Source organism: Odocoileus virginianus, chromosome 10 (assembly GCF_023699985.2).
Source record: "Odocoileus virginianus isolate 20LAN1187 ecotype Illinois chromosome 10, Ovbor_1.2, whole genome shotgun sequence".
NCBI lineage: Eukaryota > Metazoa > Chordata > Mammalia > Artiodactyla > Cervidae > Odocoileus > Odocoileus virginianus.
The window spans coordinates 40,444,502-40,460,193 of NC_069683.1; the positions used below are offsets into that span (position 1 = coordinate 40,444,502).

A 15,692-nucleotide genomic window follows, 5' to 3' on the forward strand; every position below is an offset into this window, starting at 1 on the left:
ACACACACACACACGGGGGGAGCGAGAGAGAGAACACTACACACGCAAGCACACGAGCTTCCTCCATCACACACTTGGCGCAAACTTCAATGAAATACCTACCTCAAACTTCATGAAGACTTAAAAATTCATTCTCTAAGCCACCTGATTCTTTTTCATAACATTCCCAGTTATATAGATTAGAGTATCTATACGGGGAGGCGGAGGAGGAGGAATAAGGTGGGCCGAAAGGGCGGACAGATTTCCGGACGAATACTTAGGATGGCGATAACAGCTTTCTGTTGTCAAAGGTTGCGGTTGTCTGTCTCTCTCTCCTGCCCTTTTTGCCTTAGTGTCCCACGCACAGTTATCTACAGCTACAACATGTGTTTTCTCCGAGTGGATTTTGGGGATAGGGGGGTGGCAAGAAAACCAGAAGCCCGCCACGCAGATCTGTCACCGCCTCCGGAACAAGGCACAACTCTCCGAGAGGGGGACGCATCCTAGGGATACGCGCGTCCACCAGCGAGCGGCAGACGCTCGGGCCCCTTGCTCAGCCTCTACTCTTCCCCCCACCCCCCCACCCCCACTTCTGCGTCTGCCCCACTGAGCGCCCTCCTCCCGCTCCTCCTCCCCCCCCTCCCCTCCCCAGCCAAGTACGGAAACCCGCCGGGGCTGGGCGGCCGTGGCTCCCGGCAACCCGCGCCCTCGCGGGGCTCCGCGCACTCAGTTCTTGTCCGACCCCAACCCCTCAGTCCCAGCTCAGTGAAACTAACCCTGAAGCTGCCCGGAAGGGCAAGAGCGGAAGGCGCTGGGGACCGGCGGCCGGGCCCGGGGTTCCTGCCCCTGCCCTCTCCTGCTCCCCAACAGGTAGCTCACAAATGGGCCGCGCGCTCTCGCTCTGCCTCCCTCGCTCTCTAGATCGCTCGCTCCGTCCCGGTTACCTGGGCGGGCTCCAGGATGGTACCGCACGGGAGGGCTCCTTGTGCGCTGCGCCGCGGGAGTAAATGGCATTAAAGAAAAAAGGGAAAGATACAAATAAAAAAAAATTAAGGAAGGGGAGTCGTTGCTGGGTCAATTAGCTCAGCCCGGGGAGCAAGAGAGCAGAGCCCCCCAGCGCCGCGGCCGGCTAAGCCCGTTAACTCAAGTCTGCGGGGGTGTCCCGCCCCGAGCGGGGGAACGCTGACCCGCAGAAGTTTGCCGCCGGGGTGCCGGGAGGTGAGCGCAGAGCGGGGTGACTAGGGGCTTCCCCCTTGAAACAAGTGAAGGCGATGGTTAGTGCTGTCAATCTTGGCAATCAGTGTGAGCGGCCATGTCGTAAGTATTCAAAGCATTTCCCGTCGTGCAACATCAGAAAGTGAGTGGCCAGGGCATTGATCTGAGCGAGGGAGAGGAGGCAGGGCTCCCCTCCCAGACAACACAGGCAAGATGAGACAAGAGGCGAGGGAGGCAGCGAGCCAGGCAGGGAAGCTGGGAGGGAGGGGGAGGGCCGGGGGAAGAAGAAGGAGGGGAGAGCGGAGGCAAAGGAGAGAGAGCCGGGGAGAGAGAGAGGGCAGAGACCGGCGGGAACGGAGGGTGGAATTGGAGAAAGCGCCTGAGAAGAGAGAGTGAAGCGACTAGTAGGAGAGAATTGGAAGGCGACAAAGAAGAGGGAGAGTTGAGGTCAGAGGGGAATGGTGACAAGTATTAGGTGGAGAGAAAAAGGCTGAGGAGTAAAGGACCCCAGGAGTGCTATTAGGGCTGGAGTTGTTGGAAGGAGGAGTCTAGATGAAGGCAAATTGAAGAGGGGGAAAGGTAGACGACTGGGGAGAAAGAAAGGAGCAAACTGGAGAAAAGGAGGAAAGAAGGTGGGAGAGGAAATGCAGGGATGGTAGTTTGTGCTTTGAAAAAGTTATGTGAAGAGGATGATGAATGGACTGAATGTTAGGAAGTACTGAGATATAGAACTGGACCGCAGAAGTGAGTCATGGCAGAAACAGAGAAGAGAAACAACTGGGGCTAAAGCAGACCAAGAAGAAGGAAAGGAAGGTGAATATTAGGATGAATAATAAGTATGAAGAAAAGTGAAAAAGAGAAGTAATCAAAAGAGAGTGGAGAAAGAGATGCAGGAAGCAGAGATCATGGAAACATACAGGTTAACAGGATTTCAGTAAATAGAGGAAGAGGACCTTATTTTAAAAGATGGAGGAAGAGCAACTGAAAGAAAAAGGAATTGATACGGGAGATTCTTAACATATGTAGGGGGCCATATTCTGGAGGCCATGTAGAATATGAAGTTTATGGGTTAAAATTGTGAATAACAAAACATGTACAAACTACCAAGGAAAAAAAATGATTATACCTTATACAATGATAAACTAAATAGTCACACATTTATTATAGGGTTAAGTTTGTGTTACACAGAATTGGGTGGGTGATATATGTGTATTACCTCAACTTTGTAGAGGAAAAGATTTGGAGAAACAATTTCAAGATGGGTGGCTGGGAAGTTGTAAAAGATGAAGAGTTTCAGTCACCCAGGACAGCATTTTGCAAAAACATGTAAGTCAGAGAAAATTATGTTTAACCACCCCCCATAAAAAATACTACACAAATTAAAGATTCTCTTTGATGTGGGTGTGTAGGGTAGATAAAAGATTTGAAGGGTATAGGGTGGCCTAATGGAACAGAGACCTGGAATTTTATCTCAGTGCAAAAAAAAACCTGGGGGACTGGGAGGGGAGAGAATAATCATGATGTTAGGTAATAGAGATACAGAACAAAAGAAATAGATGAAAACACTAGCTTTGACAACAGCAGACACAGAGCTAAGAAGCAGCCAGTGTGTACAAGGTGATATTGGCCTGCGTTAAGCCAGGCCCAAAGAAATAGATTTGAGAAACTAAAGTTAGTGGAGAGTCCAAATTACATCAAGATTAAAAGCTAAGAGAGGGGTTCTGACACGATCAGTGTAAACCTACAGAGATTTGTGGAAGTGAGGTCCTTGCTATGTAGAAACTGATATGAGAGGGCCACTTTGAGGCACTACATAAACAGGGAATTTGTGAAAGAAGATATGGACAGGCGAGAGGAGTCAGGAATTAGAGCTAGAAAAATCAAAAAGTTAATGCAATCTAAAGTTGCCAACTTGAGGAAGACCTTCACAGATCAAGTGATAAAAGATACAGAGGAGAAAGCCTCATCTTTGTTCCACTCACTTTGAAGAAAATGGAGAAAGTAAGTAAATGCAGAAGATGTACCAAGCTGAGATGTCTGTTAGTCGTATATTGGCTTCTTAAAGTATACTCCATGTTTGGTTTCATATAAACTCCAGACAAGAGAAGGAAGAGGATAGAAATAAGGGTCAGGATTAGCACCTGGGATTAGTGGGGCAGAAGGAATAGCCCCATGCTTATTTCCTATTCCAGTTAGGAAAGATGATGCTGAGGATTGGAAGCTTGAAGACTGCAAGTTAAAATGGCTTGATGACTGTTGGCTGAGAGGACAACAGTCCCGAACCAGAAATCTTGTGTCCCTTTCTCCCATAGAGATCTTCATGACTGGAAAAATCTGCCTGGAGAGGCCAGAGCCTAGAAGCCAGTGAAAAGAATGCCTGGGACCTTTCCTGCCAGCTCCTTCACACCTGGTCCTAAAACTCCCAGGAGTGCTCCTTGACCTCAGAGGCCCAACGGGCAAACCCAGATTGGTGTTTCTATCCTAGACAAGAGTCCGGCTCTCTTCCGGGTTTTGATTTTGTCTTTGTTTTATTTTGTTTTTGTGAATGAGTGTGGCCTGGCCCAGCTGTCCTTCCAAAGCCTCTCTCTGGCCCTGGAACTCAACTACAGGAGCAAAAAATCTCTGGAAAGCTTTAGGGCAAAATCGAATGACCCTTCCTAAATGCCTACAGAGTTAAAGCAGAGAGAAGAGGGGATAATTTTAAGTCCCAAAGCCTGAATTCTCAGGGTAGAGCCACCGAGAGAGGTAAACATCCCAGAAACGATGGGGCGCGACTTGGGTTTCTCAAAGTTGTGGTAAGTTTAGCTTTACAAGTACCAGCGTATGAGTTCTTTAAATCACCCAGCACTGGGAAATCTGGGGAATAAGACAGACCCCGCCGACCAGGTACAGGCTTCTGGCAGAAGGCCAAAAAAAAAAGCGACATTATCAAGATCTCCGGCATCCAAGGCCCTAATACTGGGCCGCGGTGGACCTTCGGCGGAGGAACGGCGGAATCCTCTTTAGATTTTATCTAATAAACTGATAACCAAAGTAGATTGATAAGGCGGAACCCCAAGCCAATCACAACATTAATCCCTAAAGGAAAGAAACTAAAGTTTGGGGTCTCGGTGCCGCACTTCAGGCTGTGCATGGGTTGACACGTGGCCCTCGGGGGCGGGAGTGAGCCCTCAGAGTTTCCTTTCAAGCCACAGGCGCTGCAGTACAGAGCAGGGGGCAAGGCAAAGAGCGCTGCAGAGGGTTGAAGTGCCGCACTCTCCACCTGGTCCGCACTGGCCTGCGGGCTCCAGGAAGTTCCGAAAGGAGCCGAGGACACCTAGGCACCGTGGCCAGATCCCGGCACACTAGGGCTCACTTTCCCTGGGGGTCGGAGCCCCGCGCTGCGCAAGAAGCCGGGCACCGAGCACCGGGAACCAGGGAGGGAAGGAGGGGCAAGCGGTGGGAGCAGACTTACCTGCCCGCAGCTATCGCTGCCTCCGAGCTGTCCGGGTGTCCCTGTGCACGACAACCAGCAAAGACAACTCGGCTTTGCTAAGTTTGGCCTCGCACCTCCAGAGAAGAGGCGCGAACCGGCAAATGAAAGGCGCGCTCGGTTCCTGGAGAGAGGTCCCCCTGAACTTGGGAAGGGGAGCGCAATGAATTCTGCTCGAGAAGTTAATATTTAAAGCACCCACGCAAAAATCAAAACGACTGTTAAAGACTCGTATTCTCGCCTTGAAAGTCTCCTTAAACCAGCCGGGAGGACAATTCAGATCTACATGATTTCATCCTAAGGTTTCTAACTTCTTTGAGGAAGGGCTTTATAGGTACTGTATAAATAGTACAAATATAAATGTCTTCCAAAACACGGAGAATGAGAACTTTTACTGAAACGAAGAATAAGTGAAAGAGTATAAAAAGCCAAAAAGGAAGAAGTTGGAAACTTTAATTACAGCCCAGAGAAAACTTTTAGCAATTGATTTCCTTAAACAGGAATAACAAACACACCAACGACTCCAGCAGCCCATCGCACTTCATTTAAGTTTGGTGTAACCAAATAACCCGAACTCCCAAATAACAGTGCCCTTGGGACTCTGCCTCAAAGAGGTCGGAACTCGTGTTTCAACAACAAAAGCAAAAAAGCAAACTGTGAATAATGCTCTGCGTTCTTTAAGACGTCATTTTGCAAAAGGACCAGGCATTGTCCCTGGACTTTAAATGGATAGAGAATAACATTAAATTTCATTTGAATCTGCGCATCATCATATTGGGAAGACCACAGCGGTAGCGACAGTAGCAGCAGCAGCACCGCCACAAAGGAGGTGGGGAAAAGTGGTAAAAATGCATGAACTTTTTTCAAAGAAAAATAAAGATAAATCAAAAATAAGTTTTACAGACATGTCTTTCCTGGCTTAGGAAAGTTAATTTTTAAATGTTCTCCTGCTGTCTAAGGTGCAAAGCCGAGTCTAGGGGAGTGCGTGGCTGGAATCTGCATGCTGATAAGAGAAGGCTGATGTACTTACAGTGACAGAGGGCAGGCTGCGGGAGAAAAGCTGTTTGTGTTAGCCTGCGAGTTACCCAGGGCTGCAGTGAGAGCAGAAGGGAGGAGTGGGAGTGCCAGTCTGCGTACACCTTCACCGCGTCTCATTACATCTGCCAGCCTCTCTCTCCCTCTCTCTTTCATTTCCACATTCCCTTTGTTCCTGAAAAAAAAATCTACACGTCACATCAGAGTCCCCAGATGCAGTCTACACCAAAGAAAAAAAATGAATAATTCAATCAAACTGTGCATAGTCTCTAAGGCAATAAATCTATTGCACTTAAAGAAACGAAGGGTAATTACCACCACGGAATTAGAATAAGGCCAAAGACCCGAGATGTCGTTAAGTCTCTGGGTAAACTCCCCGGTCAAATAAAGTTTCATTTATTTAATCCTTTTGACATCTCAAATGGAAAGTCAGAGAAAGATTTTAACTTGTTTTAGAAGGATATTCACTTATCTTTAAACACATTTTTAGAAGGGGGGAAAAAGAAGGGGAGAAAGCGCCTCGGGCATACTACCCTGCTGAAAAGGCTCCCAAAGGCAGCAGCACAGAGCGGGCACAAACGTGAACCAAGACAATGTGTCCGTGGAGCCTGTCCAGGGTCAGTTTCTCCTCCACTCCACCCTCCTCCTCTCTCTCATTAGACGAGGATCGAGGATCGCTCTCCACTCTCACCGGCCACCACCGAAGCTCGACTTGAGAGCAGCTGGAATCTGGGAACGTTACCTGCAGCACCAGAACCTAAGAGAAATCGCGATTCCCTGCCACCAACATCCCATGCCATCCCCATGCACCCCTCCAAGTCCCGTAATCATCTACTTCTTCCATCTGCCTAAGAGAAACTGTAAAAGGGATTTTCCCCCCCATGACTGAATGGAAGCTCTGTACTGTACCGACTTCTGGATTTGCCCTGGGTTGAGTTTAGGGAATGTCTGGAAAGAAAAAAAAGGGAGGAAAAAAGGAGGGGTGCAGCTCAAGCCTTATCCAAGTTACTCTTAAGGCTGTATTAGACAGGAAAAGAGCCTACGGGAGAAACAGCTGGGATGCACACTGACTTGGAAATCTCAGTTCTAGGAACCGTGTCTTTTCATCCCGGAGGTAAGACTGTGTGATTCTCGCACGTTTATATCGTTTTGCTGTCTGTGTGTCTCTCTTACCCACCGGCAGGGACCTCTCCCCATCGGGTCAGCCAGCATGCACCCTAGAGAAGGACACAGCACGACATAAGGCTTTCTTTTCCAGGTCTCTCCACTCATATATTGTGGGCGTCATTGAAACGAGATTAGCAAATCTTTTCCCGCTGGCGGCAGCCACCAGACCCTCTGTCCCTCTGTTGTTGCACCCTGGTCGCGGCATCTCGGGTTGCACAATGGTCCGGAAGACCTAGCCTGCCGGGTCGCCTATCCTGAGAGCTCAGGTGATGCAGAGGAGAATCTCGGCGTCCCAAACGGGTTCCGCCGAGAGTTTCCACTCAGTACCACCTCCCGCCGCCTCTGTGCGTGCAGTAGCACGCACCCACAGACACGCACATAGACACATACACGTTTTGCCATTCTGGCCGAACTGTTCATCTAAACTCAAGTCTCTTTAACAGTCAATTCAGTCCGCTTGAGAGCAGCAGGAAAACTAGGATGATACGTGGATGAACCGCGAGGGTGCCAACCGTCCGGCTTGGCCGAGCTTTGTTTACGTGCCTAAGTCGCCACCTTGAGGTCGAGCGGAAGACTGCGCCCGGCTCCCGGCTGTTGAAACCAACCCGGCGGACATCGGCCCCTCAGTCTCGGCGATAGCCTTGGACCGCTCTAAAGAGAAGCAAAGGGAGGGCACCTCTCAAGCGGACTGTCTGAGCAAAGCAAGGCCTGCCCTCTGACACCCGGGTTGAGAGGAGTAAGGGCTAACACTGCAGGTTAGCTGAAACCAATAGCAGGGAACCGAGCGAAGGAGCACTCTCCCAGCAAAGTGCAAAACCCGGGACCAGTCTGCAGATGCAAGGCAGGCGCTGCTGCCCTGAAACTTCAGGCACTCCCAGGGCAGCAGCAGAGGGTTGGAAGCAGCTTCGGAGAGGCGTAGCGGTAGCTCGGGTCCTGTTTGAGGACCAGGTTCCCTTTTGCGGCGACCTCGGCTCAGCTCGGACTTCGTACTCCCACGGGCTCCTCTCCCGCTTGCTCTCTACCCTCGGGGCCGGAAACAAAGGGATTCAACCACGCAGCTAGACCCGAGGTCACTTAGCAGGGGGATTCCAGGATAGAACTACGTGAAAGAGAGGGATGTGCTCGGGCAACCTGACCGTCTGCAGCGACGACTGGATACTTAGTGCTATAGTCGCCCATTTCTCAGGAAAACAGTCCCTCTGATTGTCTAACAATGGATTCGGTAAAATAATAGTGACTGTTAATTATGTCAGCAATTTCCAACTTTCCCACCCATACCTCTATTGAAACCCTTTCCCCCCCCCCCCCCCCGCACACCGTTCTTCCTGTATTCACGTCTTGCATTATAAATATACCAGGCTTAAGAATACCCTAGCCAAATTCTGAAATAACTTGTAGTTGTTCTTTGTTGTGCCTGGACACTGCCTCCAAGGCATGGGGACGTCTGCAAGGCCACTGCAAGTCCCATCTCTTCTGTGAAATGTGCCTTAAAGCTGTCCTGGGAAGTTCCCTGTTACTTGGGTACACAGACATTGTTTAATAGTAATGCTTTACAAAAGGAGAAGAATAATTTGATTTATCTCCAAAAAGAGGACACTCAGGAATTATCTTGTGCTATATGAGGCTATAAATCACTCCTTGCTAATACCGAATGGGGCCTTTCAGTAGTTTGGTCAGAATAACAAGAACAGTAGTAGTAGCAGAAATACATTTTATAAAAAGAACCACAGCGACCTAATGCTGATGATGGACAACAGGAAATGTCTTTTCAAAGAAGAGAAGCAACAGGCCCCCAAGCCAGACCCAATTCTGCTGTTTCGTACTACAACCTAGCAAATTAACATTGGATTGCTCCTTCACTTGTGTGGAAAGCTGAGTGTTATGGAATACAGTATGGAATTTTCCCAGGGAATCCCAATTATAGAAACACCTGTGCTAAGTAATGCTATTTTAATCCACTATGAAAACCTTAAGTATGTAATAGCCCTCAAATCATCTCATTTCTTAGTCACATGGGGTGGGCCAACCTCATGGAAGAAATGCCCCAGAGCTTTATCTCAGGGGGTTTTGCCTTGGTTTTACCATACATAATCCTGACAGTTCACCTCTTAAATGGAAGGGATATATACATGAAGTCTACTGTAACTGGCAGAAACTAAGCCTGGATAGAAACCTCACAAAGAAAAATAAAATCAAAGGCCAATGACTACAATACTGAAACACACGGCACATGTGCAGTCAGACACCAATTCCGTGATCTTTAAATCAAATCCTAATAACATAGGAGAAGTTGTCACTGTTCTGTATATACATTTCATTTTAGTACAGAGTATCAATGGCAAAATATAGTGAAATAAAACCACCATAAAAAGGAATGTGGTAGAAACCAAAAAATTATAAACCTCTATCAATTCCCCCCAAAATACACATCAGACCTAATATTTTAAAATGCCAAACCTAATATTTTTGAAATGCTATATGAAAAAAATTATTTATTAAAGTAATAACTTATAGCTTAAGGCTGCCAAAACTAATATCACTAAAACATCCATATGAAAAGTGAAATATTTATCAGTTATCCAAATGTTTGTCTTATAAAGATACATAGAATTGTTTTTCTAACTAAAAGTGATCTAGATAATAATATAGGTAGGCACGAAAATTATAAAAATCACAGAGAGGCAAAAATATGATAAAGAGTAATCATATGATAAAGAGTAATGATAGATTAAATCAAACATAGAAATAAATTTATTCATTAAAATTCAACATATCCCACATGATAGCATCCTTCTAAGGTAACATGTCACCTTTTCATCATCAGGTAATATTATTAAAGCATTTACATTCCTTCATATGTGCCACTCTCTACTTAAAGAAACATTTACCTCTTCCCAAATCTGAGGTTTACAATTCACTAAGATGACTACCATTCCATTCATTACACATTTAGCCACACTAGAAACATCTGATAAATCATACAGACCCATTCCAACACCTAATAAAAGACAAGCAAAGGGCACAAAAATAATGCTATAAAATTGTTCACTGATAAATATCAAATAATATAACAACAATTTGCTAATATTACTAGTCTTTAAAAGTTTGATCATTTACCTTAGAAATTTTATGCTTTCTGTATGTATTAACATTGTTTTAAAAACCTGAATTTGCCTAAATTATATAATTTTCTAAAATTTGTTATTTAGAAATCTTTCTTTCAAATCCCAGATTGTTGATTTTAATATTTCTAAATAGAGAATTTCTGTGTGTGTTGCATTTTTAAATATCACAGTTACATTGAAGACTTTTGCTGTTTTATACATTTTTAATTCACAAATTAAATATTTATTGAGTGTCTAATATGTGCAAAGCAAATAATTAAAAAGTGCATTAACTGAGGATCTATCTTTTGCACTTTTATAATTTAATAAATGTTAGTTAAAAGCCTTTTGTACATATATTGAAAAATTTTTTTTACCAAATATCAGCAGAAATATTCTGTTCAATATAAGTACATTTGATAGTTACACATGACGTTAGTTCATTTTATTTGGCATATACTATTTAAGCTACCTCAGATGTATTATAAACCAACAAGCTATCACATTTCTAAAAGCTTTTCTAACTTATCAAAAGATATATCTTTTAAAAGCTTTATTTAGAAACAGAATCTATAGTTATAAACCAATTCCAAATAATATATTTTTTATATTTTAATTTTAAATGAGTACTAAAAGAAACTTCATAACTTCAAATTGATCTGTAATTGCTATTCAAAATTATTCTATAACTTTTTATGTTTTATGTCTCTAACATGTAGCATAATTTTACAAATAAGATAAAGAGATTATCTATCAAAAGGCAAGCAAATGAAAGTTAAAATATAATTCAGTGTTCCAAGTATCTGGATGTTTACTATTACTGAAATAACTCATTGAATTTTATTGAATTTTTAAGTTTTCATCAAGACGTTTTACATGAGGTTTGAATGTTTTATTTTTAAAGTGAGGGGACGGGGACAGACAACAATATTGAGAATATACAACAATGATCATCCTCATGTTAATTCATGTCTATTTAAGACAATAATGAGAGAAAAGCTTCACTTATTCATACTTAAAGATCTAGAATAGCAGGCTTCTGGAGAAAACATTTAAACTCAAGAGCTCAACACAAAACCTCTTTTAATTATATTCAATATGTTATCAACCTACTTTCAAAGTTGATGAAGTTTAGTACTAAACTGAATATTAAGCAAATAAGTGTTAACTATGTTCACTAGAATTAGCATATTTCAGATTATAGTTTATAAATTTTTAAGAGCATCAGCATCATGATATGGTTACCATAGAAACTGCAACAATATGTCATTTTGATTAATTTTATATGCAGTGATAAGGCCTAGTTCTACATTATTTCAATATAAGTTTGAAAAGCAATATAAATAGTGAGTAGTGAGTTTCCAATTTATACTAGTTTAGAAACTAATAAAGTACAAACCTTTTAAAAAAGAAAATTCCACAATGCATTCTAATAGCCTGAAAGGACAGCAGTTTAGATAAGGTTATTAGATATTTTTAAATGGATACATTCTGAAAGAAAAAGTTTCAGTAACAATCAGCTACTTCTCTTAGTATTCCGTACTCTTGCTACTTAGGTTTATTTATGGATAACAAAAATTATTGGTTACTACATATTACTTAATTATTAAGTTATGAATGTTCTTTCTGTTCTCAAGAGATAGGTGCATTTGCTTTTACATTATAAATTCAAAACGACTAGAGCAGAATTTTAATATTTTTAAAGTAATTATTAAAACAGATCTCTTTCATTTAGAAGTAAGATACAATGTATTATTACAAAAGTCTTATTATATCACTGCCAGAAATATTCTATTGACATTAATGGCTTGATTGTTGCAACAGAAAAGAAACTATAAATAAAGAATACATTTTATAAAGAATAAATATGGCAAGAGATTTGGAGCTCTACGTTATATGCTCATTGGCTAACAAATATCTTTTCCTTGTATTTTCTATCATTGCATATTTCGAAATGGAATATGCCCAAGAGAACTCTGAAAATAATTTGAAAAGGCACACTATATTTAAATCTATACTTATTATGCATCTTTTTTAGGTGTAATATAGACTGTGTTGCTAATAATTTCAATGAATTTCTACAGGGCAATGTCCTCAAACTAGCTAAAGAATATTATATTCTTAAAAGTGATTTTTTAGAAAATAAATGAAGGCAGTATGTGTGTATTTTTTTCCAAATGATAAAGCAACAATCCAAGGAGGAAAAGATAAACATATACAACTTATTCTTCTTGATAGGATTAAGAGGATTGCAAAGAAGCTTTTAAATCCCCAGTTTTCCTGACAATTAACAATGAAAAACAGATGTTTACAAAGCTGTTTCATATGCTGTCTTTAAAGGCGATAAAAGATGGTTTGTGGATAGTAAGAACGAAGAGCCAGATAACTGCTTGCCGGGTGTATATTTAAAAAGCATTTTCATTGGCTCAGTTATTGTTAATAGTGAAAGAAAACACTTTGTGCTGCACATACTGTATGACTGTGACTATAGAAAACTGCCTTCATAAAGTCCTCAAAAACTCTTAAGATGTAATTTACAAAGATAATAATAACACAGAATTATTTCACTTCTCTGAATGCTACACATTTGCATACCAGGACTGTGTACAATATACTCATAATGCACATTCATAATAACAAGGACTTCTTAACACTGTAACTACAGCATAAGATCTGTGCATTAGCCAGTCTATCCTACCAAGTTTTACTTATTGGTGTGAAAGTGTAGTCTAAGTAAGCCAGGTGTTAGCTGTCTACACAAGGGAAGACCACTCTACTAACCACTACATCACCATTGTGAGAAAATCCAGTGATAAAACTAAAAAACATGTGACCCTGCAAGGCAATAACAGCATTATCCAGCAATATATTGAAAAATGTCAAATGAATATTTTGTTATATGTCAAAATCATGGGCCTATACTGCAGAAAAAAAACCCACAAAATATAACTACTGTTTAATGTTTAATTGATTTTGATATACTATTATTTCTAGGAACAAGCACCATGCTAGGTACTTTTTAAAATGTTTAATTTTTTAAATATTGTTTGGGTATTACTATTTAGTGAAAACAACCTTAATAATAAGTCTTCTTCATGAAGCATTTGTCTCCTGCCTTCAGCATAGTAACTGTATATTTGGTATGCACTGCAGATACTTTGGACTTTCCAGGTTGCTCAGTGGTAAAGAATCCACCTGATAATGCAGGAGATGTGGGTTTGATCCCTGGGTCGGGAAGATCCCCTGGAAAAGGAAATGGCAACCTACTCCAGTATTCTTGCTTGGGAAATTCCACGGACATAGGAGCTTGGCGGACTACAGTCTATGGGGTCACAAAGAGTCAGACACACTGAGCAATCGAGCATGCATGAGCATGCAATGCACAGATACTTTAGATAAATTCAAATTGTGGTTATTGTCCATGTTGTTTCTTGCTCATATTCAACAGAGAATAAATATAACTTAACAAATAATAGAAATATATTGTTTCTATTGCCCATATGTGTTATTTTATAAATTTACTCCTGACATTTTCTAATGAGTCAAAATGGAAAATATATTTTTGGAACAAAGAAAGAAGGCAGGCATAATATTGCAGCAGTTACAATATGTAAGACTACTTGAATGACAAAAACTGAGCAAAAATATCCAATGACAAAAAAATCCTGAATATATTAAAATATTTACATTTATAATTAAAATTGTGTTTAATATGAAAAATACAACAGAAGATAATTACTTATCCTTAAATTTTTATTAAATATTTGGTAATCCATAGGCACTTATTTATGTGAATATTGTTAAAATTGAATATATTTTACTGTGAAGCTTGAATTATCTTCCAGATACAATAAAGTATGAAATATGTTCATGTATTTGACTTTATTCAATTAAAAATTTTTTAATGTAAGTTGATTATTTACATGAACACTACAACTTGAATTAGGTCTATGATACTTAAACACAAGGAATAAAGAAACTACCTTGAAATAGCAACATTTTGGTCTTTGAAATTATTATGGTTAGTTTAAAGATTCTTAAAACCCTTAAAACTCAGGTTTAACATACTATACAATAGGGAGAAAACTATTAAATTACTTCAGTTTTCAAAATCAATACTAGTGCAAAATCTCTTATCTGTTTTAAATGTGTGAGATTCCATTGTTTTTACTTACATTCTGTTTTCAAAGTATTTTTAGAATAACATTTTATCCATTAATGTTTAAGAAACAATTTTGTAAAATCATTAAGAGACCATTTTGTCACTGATATTTCCTTGTGAGCATATATTATCTGTCTGGGCATAATAGAGTAAATTGCAATGACTTCCTGGGTGGCAGGAAGTGGAATACACTGTAATCATCAGCAGTGAAAAACTATTGCAAGATATGCTCAAAATTTTCACCAAAATCAAGTAATCACATTTAATATCAGTAAAACTGTATACATAAGTATGTGGGATAGGTGATCAATATAATTGTTTTAGTTTTTAATCTTTTGACTCAGAATGTCAACAATTTTGTGATTTTTCCAAATACAAGAATAGGAAAATCAAGTACCAACCCACCTTTCCTAGAATAGGGACATATTGGTCTGATCCAGAGAATACGTTACAGAGCTTGCTCATTTCTTATAAATTCCATTAACCTTTTCTGGCCTTAATTTTATTTGAGCCACCTCAGTCACCACTTTCTGCATAGTTATTTAATATACTAGTTCCCTTTTATCATTTGAGAAATCAGAGCACCTGAAATGTGAACTTTTTCATTCTGCTTTCATCTGTGTGACTATATTTGGAAGAGCATACAATCTAAATTTTTTTCTACCAACATGTACAATTTCACCTTGGAAACTCTAATAAGGTATGTCCCATAGTTAGCAAACTTGTTTTTGGTCTGTTTGCAATTCACACAGAGAGTAATACAACAGCCAATATTCTACAACTCTACAGTTACATATGGAGTGCTCAAGTACTGCTTACAGTTATTTTGGAGTGCCCTTAAGTAAACCAAAAATCCTAAAATGAAAGAACTAAGAACAATTTATCTGAGCTACATCCAGTGTGCAACTACTGGGTGCTAAGATCAAAGAAGAGTAAGAAAAAAGAATCATAGCCTCTGGATTCCATTAGCTCACAGTTCACAATCATGACAAGTCATTCAACAGATGTATTGAAAGATACATCAGATACATTGAAATGCACAGTCGTTCATATGTCACAAAAGGTAAATACAACCTAGAATTAGTGGGAATAATATCTCAATTTTCCAGACAGTATAGAGCTATATGCAAAAATGACCCAACAAGATACCTGCATGTAATTTAATAAATCAGTTTCTAAAATAATTTATACAAATCATTCAACTGCAGGATTTTTTCAGATTACCAAGTTTCTAGTGCCCTTTAACACATCTATTAATAATCCTTCATTCTAAGTCATTTCAACAACCTAATTATTACTTCTACATATACAGAAAATAAAAGTATCTTTCCATAGCAGACATCCTAAGAGTACCTATAAACAGAGATTCCAATGAAATACAATCAGAAAGACAAATCTTCACACTTCTTTTAAACCCGTGTGAAATCATATGATATGACTCCTTTTTTGTCCAGAACCTGATTTCTTTTAGGACCTAAAAATATACAAGTTTTCATTTATTTATGACAATCACTGAAAGGAGCATTGCTAGAACATCTTATACATACTCTGATTTTTA

At 40.6% G+C, this 15,692-nt stretch overlaps 1 protein-coding gene across 6 annotated transcripts in view; it reads right to left on the bottom strand.

Annotated features, from left to right (window-relative positions):
* SOX6 (SRY-box transcription factor 6) overlaps positions 1-15,692 on the bottom strand; it is a 765,792-nt gene that overhangs the window by 671,681 nt on the left and 78,419 nt on the right. For 3 of the 6 annotated variants that reach the window (XM_070473416.1, XM_020904495.2, XM_020904527.2), the window contains one exon: positions 5,697-5,876. The gene's annotated coding sequence lies outside the window, so the exon portion shown is untranslated. Of the gene's footprint in view, positions 1-102; positions 517-923; positions 1,412-5,696; positions 5,877-15,692 lie in introns of those variants that run through there. The other 3 variants (XM_070473420.1, XM_070473417.1, XM_070473419.1) reach the window with 2 other exon arrangements.